Source organism: Rhinopithecus bieti, unplaced genomic scaffold, assembly GCF_001698545.2.
Source record: "Rhinopithecus bieti isolate Rb0 unplaced genomic scaffold, ASM169854v2 scaffold_26603, whole genome shotgun sequence".
Taxonomy (NCBI): Eukaryota; Metazoa; Chordata; class Mammalia; order Primates; family Cercopithecidae; genus Rhinopithecus; species Rhinopithecus bieti.
In genome coordinates, this window is record NW_016812252.1 from 381,111 (window position 1) to 388,650 (window position 7,540).

Genomic DNA, 7,540 nt, shown 5'->3' on the forward strand with positions numbered 1-7,540 from the left:
GCCTCCCAAAGTGCTGGGATTACAGGCTTGAGCCACCGCGCCCGGCCTTTTTTGTATTTTTTTTAGTAGAGACGGGGTTTCACCGTGTTAGCCAGGATGGTCTCGATCTCCTGACCTCATGATCCACCCGTCTCAGCCTCCCAAAGTGCTGGGATTACAGGCTTGAGCCACCGCGCCCGGCCTCCTTAAGACTTTTCTATTCTCCAGTAGAAATATTTATATTAATAAATGAGAATTGTGATTATTAATAAATATTATAAAGATGATAAAGTAATGTGGTAGATAATGACCTAGGTTGCTATCTTGACTGTGAGACTGTATAGAATGCCTCTTAGAAGAGGTAACTTTGAGTTAAAACATAAATGTTATGAAGTGGCAGAAGACCTGGAGGCAGCACATTGCAAATAGAAAGAACAGCATGTACAAGAGCCCTATATTAGGAACAAAATGTGAGGAAGAGAAAATATACCAGTAAGGCTAGAGAGTAGTTGAATGAAGAGGAAAGCAGATGAGGTCAGGGCCTGGCATGTTGGCTTATGCCTGTAATCCCAGCACTTTGAGAGGCTGAAGTGGGTGGATTGCTTGAGCATAGGAGTTCAAGACCAACCTGGGCAACATGGCAAAACCCTGTCTCTGCAAAAAATAACAAAAAGTAGGTAGGCATGGTGGCACATGCCTGTAGTCTTAGCTACTAGGGAGGCTGAGGTGGGAGGATCCCTAGAGCCTAGGAGGTTGAGGCTGCAGTGAACAGTGATCATGCCGCGGCACAACAGGCTGGGTGACAGAGCAAGACACTGTCTCAAAAACAAACAAAAAAACAAGAAAAGAAAAAAGATGAGGTTAGTTGTAGACAGATACCAGTTCATATAGGGTAGGTCATTTTTAATATCATGTAGGGTCTTAGTAGTTCATAGTTGTAATGCAGGTAGGGTTACAGCAGGAAGCCTTTGGAAGGTTTTAAGCAGATCACTCCAGTGATCTGATTTATGCTGTACAAGCTATTCTGGTTGATATGGTGCACATTAATTGTAGAGGTAAGATTTGACTTGGGAGGCCGAGGTGGGCCTATCACAAGGTCAGGAGTTCAAGACCAGCCTGGCCAATATGGTGAAACCCCATCTCTACTAAAAACACACACAAAAAATAGCTGGGTGTGGTAGCAGGCACCTGTAATCCCAGCCTCTTGGGAGGAGAATTGCTTGAATCTGGGAGGCAGAGGTTGCAGTAAGCTGAGATCGCACCACTGCACTCTAGCCTGGGCGACAGTGAGACTCAAAAAAAAAAAAAAAAAAGGTAAGATTTGAAGCAGAGATGCAGAGTTGGAGGGTGTTCGAACAGCATAGCCTCAGCCTCCCGAGTAGCTGGGATTATAGGCATATGCCACCACGCCCAGCTAATTTTTGTATTTTTAGTAGAGATTGGGTTTCGCCATGTTGCCCAGGCTGGTCTTGAACTTATGGGCGCAAGTGATCCTCTGGCCTCCCAAGTAACTGGATTACAGGCTTACATCTCTGTGCCTGGCTTGGTGAGACTTTTGTTCAGAAGAGACAGGAGGATTTGTATAGCTAGAGGAGAAAAAGTTGACCCTGACCCTGAGAGAAGCAACATGGAATTATGGAGAAAATATCCTTTTTCAAGGGGACTAGTGTTAGAGATCTTGGGTTGATGACTTTAGTGAGGTGGGCAGTGCTAAGGTCTTAGTTCCAGAGATGGTAAAAGAATAGGTCCTGTTATTGTGTGTTTGTGTTGATGGTATTTAGGCCCTATTTTGGTTCATTTATTTACTAATCTGTGTATTGTAGTAATAGATTATCCTGGAGTTATAAATACTTCTAAATACAAAAAAACACTGGAAAATCTCTTTCCCACCTATATCCCTCAGCAGCCCTGTTTCTATTCACACCATTCCTCCAACACTCCACCCCACCCAGGAAACTATTGTTCAGTTTCTCATGTAACCGTCTAGAGTTTCTTTATATAAATAAAGACAATAAAAATGCAGATTCTGGGTCCAGCGCAGTGGCTCACGCCTGTAATCCCAGCACTTTGGGAGGCCGAGGTGGGTGGATCACAAGGTCAGGAGTTCAAGACCAGCCTGACCAACATGGTGAAAACCTGTCTTTACTAAAAATACAAAAATTAGCCAGGCTTGGTGTTGCGTGCCTGTAATCCCAGCTACTTGGGAGACTGAGACAGGAGAATCACTTGAACCTGGGAGGCAGAGGTTGCAGGAGCCGAGATCACGCCACTGCACTCCTGCATGGGCAACAGAGTTAGACTCCGTCTCAAAAAAAAAAAAAAAAAAAGGCATGGTGGTTCACACCTGTAATCCCAGCACTTTGGGAGGCCAAGGCGGGCGAATCATGAGTTCAGGAGATCGAGACCATCCTGGCTAACATGGTGAAACCCCGTCTCTACTGAAAATACAAAAACTTAGCTGGATGTGGTGGCAGGCGCTTGTAGTCCCAGCTACTCGGGAGGCTGAGGCAGGAGAATGGTGTGAACCCGGGAGGCGGAGCTTGCAGTGAGCCAAGATGGCGCCACTGCACTCCAGCCTGGGTGACAGAGCGAGACTCTGTCTAAAAAAACAAAACGACAACAACAACAACAAAAAAAAAACAAAAAATACAGATTCTGGCCAGGTACAGTGGCTTGGGCATGTAATCTCAGAACTTTGGGAGGCCGAGGCAGGCGGATCACTTGATCCCAGGAGTTCAAGACCAGTCTGGGCAATGTGGTGAAACCGTCTCTACAAAAAATACAAAAATTAGCCGAGCGTGGTAGTGCACCTCTGTAGTCCCAGCTACTTGGGAGGCTGAAGTGGAGGATCATCTGAGGCCGGGAAGGTCTAGGGTGCAGTGAGCCGCTATTGTGCCACCACACTCCAGCGTGGGCAACAGACTGTCTCAAAACAAAACAAAACAGATAAATAAATAAATAACTACAGATTCTTGTTTCTTTCTATCTTTACCCTACAATCCACCAATCTCAAAGGTAGCATATTATAGCTGTTATTTCACAAATTGGTTTTCCCACCTTCCCCCTTGCACAGGGTGTTTTTCACTTAAGAGTAGAGATTTACACAGACAGTCTTTCCATAGAGTATATAGGATTTTTTTCTTTTCTTTCTTTCTTTTTTTTTTTTTTTTGAGACAGGGTCTATTTCTGTTGCCCAGGCTGGAGTGCAGTGGTGCGATCTTGGTTCACTGCAGCCTGGGCCTCCTGGATTCAAGTGATCTTTCTACCTTGGCCTCTGAGTAACTGGATCACAGGCACATGCTTCCACTCCTGACCCTGGATTTTATTTTTAGGAGTAGTTTTAGGTTCACAGCAAAGTTGAGCAGGGGTACAGAGAGTTTTCACATACACCCATTACCCTACACAGTCATAACCATACCCACACATACATAGTCTCCCCCGCTCTCAACATCCTGAATAAACAAGTTTGTTATTTTTGAGTTCACCAATTTTCTTACTTTTGGAAAAACAATCAGCTTAATGTACTTTGAAATTGTTCTGAAATTTGTTTTATAATGTTCCTCTCATTTAAAAAATTCCTCTTCATCAAAAGACACCTTAAAGAAAGTGAAAACATGCCGCACATTTTGGGAAAAATAATGGTAGTATATGTAATAGGGAATTAGTGTCCTAACCAGGGCTGGCTTCATGGGTGTGCAATCTGTGCAGTCACGCAGGACCCCTCATTTAGATGGTCCCTGTGCTTAGTTTATTGGTAAGCTGTCACTGTCTTGAAATTCTTAATTTTGAAAAGTAGCCCAACATTTTATTTACTTATTTTAAAATGTTTTTATGGTGAAAAATTTATATTTGGAATTTGCCAGCTGAACTCAGTTTAAGTTATTCCAGTTTTGTTGGCAACATTCAAAGCATCATAGCCAGGAATCTGTTGAACATATGCCTTCTCTCTGTCAGACCCGATCCTGTGTTGACCTGGGCCATGTCAGTATCCAAGAGCTTCTTCACAGCTTGTTTGATCTGGCGCTTGTTGGCTTTGACATACACAACTAATGCAAGTGTGGTGTGGTCTTCCATCTTCTCATTGGTCAGGGTTAAGCCTGTTTTTCTTGGAAGTGCTCTTCCTAGGATATTTTGGCTGCAGCGTCTTGGGGCAGCCTGAAGGTGGGTAGCATGTAGATATCTTTCAGCAGTGTGGTTTTGGCTTTGAAGCCTTTGTTTTGGCTTTAGCTTTGGGAGGGGCAGGGCTTCCTTTTTCTCTTTGTTGCCATCTTGGTGAAAAGGCCTCACATTTTTATTTTGCACTGTGCTCTGCAAATTATGTTGTCTGTCCTGGTCCTGAATATATAAAGCCTAATAATTAGAAAAATCCAATCCAGTAAGAAAATGGCCAAAATCTGAGAGCAAAGATCTTCAACCTCTTTAGATCTTCAACCTACATATTTTAAAAAGTGTAGCATTAACAAGCGATTACATATATAAGTAATAAAATTTACCTGACTTAATTTAGCCCATTTAGATTAATACTTTTGTCTTCAACCTTTTTTGTAGTGTATGTTTTAACTGGAAAAAGTCTTCCATGAAAACGTCACTTTTAAAAAATAAGTAATGCCATCTGTTTTCCTAAAAGACTGAAATGGGGGTGATCATTCTTAGGTAAGTATCCAATTTTGTATTTGTACTTATTTATATATTGGTTAGAGTATAAATCTTTTTTTTTCTTTTTGAGGTGGAGTCTTGCTGTGTTGCCCAGGCTAAAGTGCGGTGGTATAATCTCAGCTCACTGCAACCTCTGCCTCCTTGTTTCAAGCAATTCTCCTGCCTCAGCTTCCTGAGTAGCTGGGATTACAGGCACATGCCACAATGCGTGGCAAATTTTTTTTGTATTTTTAGTAGAGATGGGGTTTCACCTTGTTGGCCAGGCTGGTCTTGAACTCCTGACCTCAGGTGATCCGCCCACCTCGGCCTCCCAAAGTGCTGGGATTACAGGAATGAGCCACAGCTCCCAGCAGATTATAACTCTTTTAGTTAACCTATATAGTAGGGAGTGGGAGTGGGGGGATGCTGGGTCTTGTTTAAAGATAGTCTGTTATGGAGGATTATGTTTCCTACAGAGTTAAGAACAGAGCTTCATGAAGCAGAGAGGTGGGTCAGTAGTGTTGAAAGCTCTTTAGGCAGGTTAGTTGAAAACTGAAGAAACTTTTGGATTTGGCATTTAGGAATTCATTGATGATCCCAGCAGGGGCCATTTCAGGAGGCTGTTTATGGCTGAAAATCAGCTTGCAATGGAGTGAAGAGTAAAGAGGAGGTGATAAAATCTGAATATTTCAGCTAATTTATTTATTAAACCCGTATGTAATATAGCTGTAGCCATCACTTCCTTAAGCACTGGAGTTATAATTAGGGTAACCATATATCTGGTTCAAATCTCCTATAGATCAATTAATGCCCAGTTATTTTTATTTTTATTTTTTTGAGACAGTCTCACTCTGTCACATAGGCTGGAGTGCAGTGGCATGATCTTGGCTCACTGCAACCTCTGCCTCCCATGTTCAAGTGATTCTCCAGCCTCAGCCTCCCGAGTAGCTGGGATTATAGGCATGTGCCATCATGCCCAGCTAATTTTTGTGTTTTTAGTAGAGACAGGGTTTTACCATGTTGGCCAGGCTGATCTCGACCTGCTGACCTCAGGTGATCTGCCCGCCTCAGCCTCCCAAAGTGCTGGGATTACAGGCATGGGCCACCGCGCGGGGCCTTTTTTTTTTTTTTAAAGACAGTCTTGTGCTCTGTCACCCAGGCTGGAGTGCTGTACTGTAACCTTGGCACACTGCAACCTCAACCTCCCGGGTTCAAGTGATTCTCCTGCCTCAGCCTCCCAAGTAGCTGGGATTACAGGCGGCCACCACTGTGCTCGGCTAATTTTGTATTTTTAGTAGAGACGGGGTTTTACCACGTTGGCCAGGCTGGTCTCGAACTCCTGACCTCAGGTGATCTACCCGCCTTGGCCTCCCAAAGTGCTGGAATTACAGGTGTGAGCCCGGCCGAGATAATTTTTTTTTAAGAAAGTGGGGTCTCAGTCTATCACTCAGGCTGGAGTCCAGTGATGCGATCACTTCTGGGCTCTAGTGATCCTCCTGCCTCAGCCTCCTGATGGGATTGCAGGTGTGAGCCACCATGCTCACCCAGCAAGAGGTGATTTAAAGTATACAAGAAGGTATGCATAGGTTGTATGCAAAGACTATACAATTTTATATCAGGAACTTGAGCATTTCTGGATTTTGGTATCCACAAGGGTCCTGGAAACAATTCCCCACAGATACCACAGGTGACTATATATTTATTGTTTATCTTCTCTGTCCTCATTAGAATATCAACTCCATGAGAAATGGACCTCTGTTTTTGTTCACTGTTGTAACCCTAGCAGGTAGCAGAGTTCTTGGTATATTAGATGCTCAGTAAATATGTATTCAATATATAATGGCCTCCAGTGCCTTGATGCATCCCCTTTATCAATCCTGCATCTCATAGACAGTTATTTCAACTACCAGTGTCAAATTTCTCATGTTCACCTAAAAGGTTATGCTAGCTAAATTCATACTGCCTGCCATGTCATGCTAGCTTATCTCAAACTAGGCCTTTACTATTGCTCAGCAATCATATTAAGTTTCTCCACTGTCGTCTCTGGCCTGGTCAGTTGCAACAGCCTCTTAATTGACCTTTGTGCTTCCATTCTGCACCTGTAATTCATCTTCAATAAAACAGAGAACTCTAAGGCATATATCATATCATATCACTTTTATGCTTAAAAACTTACAAGATGGCCGGGCATGGTGGCTCATGCCTGTAATCCCAGCACTTTGGGAGGCCGAGGTGGGCGGATCACGAGGTCAGGAGATCGAGACCCTCCTGGCTAACATGGTGAAACCCCATCTCTACTAAACAACATACAAAAATTGGCTGGGCATGGTGGCGGGCGCCTGTGGTCCCAGCTACATGGAAGGCAGAGGCAGGAGAATGGCGTGAACCCGGGAGACGGAGCTTGCAGTGAGCCGAGATCGCACCACTGCACTCTAGCTTGGGAGACAGAGCGAGACTCCATCTTTAAAAACAAAACAAAACAAAACAAAAAACAACTCACAAGATGCCGGGTGCGGTGGCTCACGCCTGTAATCCCAGCACTTTGGGAAGGCCAAGGCAGGTGGATCACCTAAGGTCTGTAGTTAGAGACCAGTCTGGCCAATACGGTGAAACCTGATCTCTACTAATAATATAAAAAATTAGCTGGGCATGGTGGTGGGTGCCTGTAATCCTAGCTACTTAGGAGGCTGAGGCAGAAGAATCACTTGAACCTGGGGGGCAGAGGTTGCAGTAAGCTGAGATCGCAGCATTGCATTCCAGCCTGGGTGACAAGAGTGAAACTCCGTCTAAAAAAACAAAAAACAAAAAAAAAAAAACTCAAAAGACTTAGAGTCTAAACACCTTACCACAGCCTCGGAATACTATGTGGCCTGGCTCTGCCTCCTTCAATATGAAATTTTTTTTTTTTTTTTTTTTTTTTTTTTTT

General features: G+C 43.8%; 1 protein-coding gene across 1 annotated transcript in view; it reads left to right on the plus strand.

Moving 5' to 3' along the window:
- Window positions 1–7,540, plus strand: part of PIK3CB (phosphatidylinositol-4,5-bisphosphate 3-kinase catalytic subunit beta) — a 195,695-nt gene that overhangs the window by 34,768 nt on the left and 153,387 nt on the right. Inside the window, 1 exon segment of the mRNA XM_017895819.1 lies at window positions 4,528–4,632. The gene's annotated coding sequence lies outside the window, so the exon portion shown is untranslated.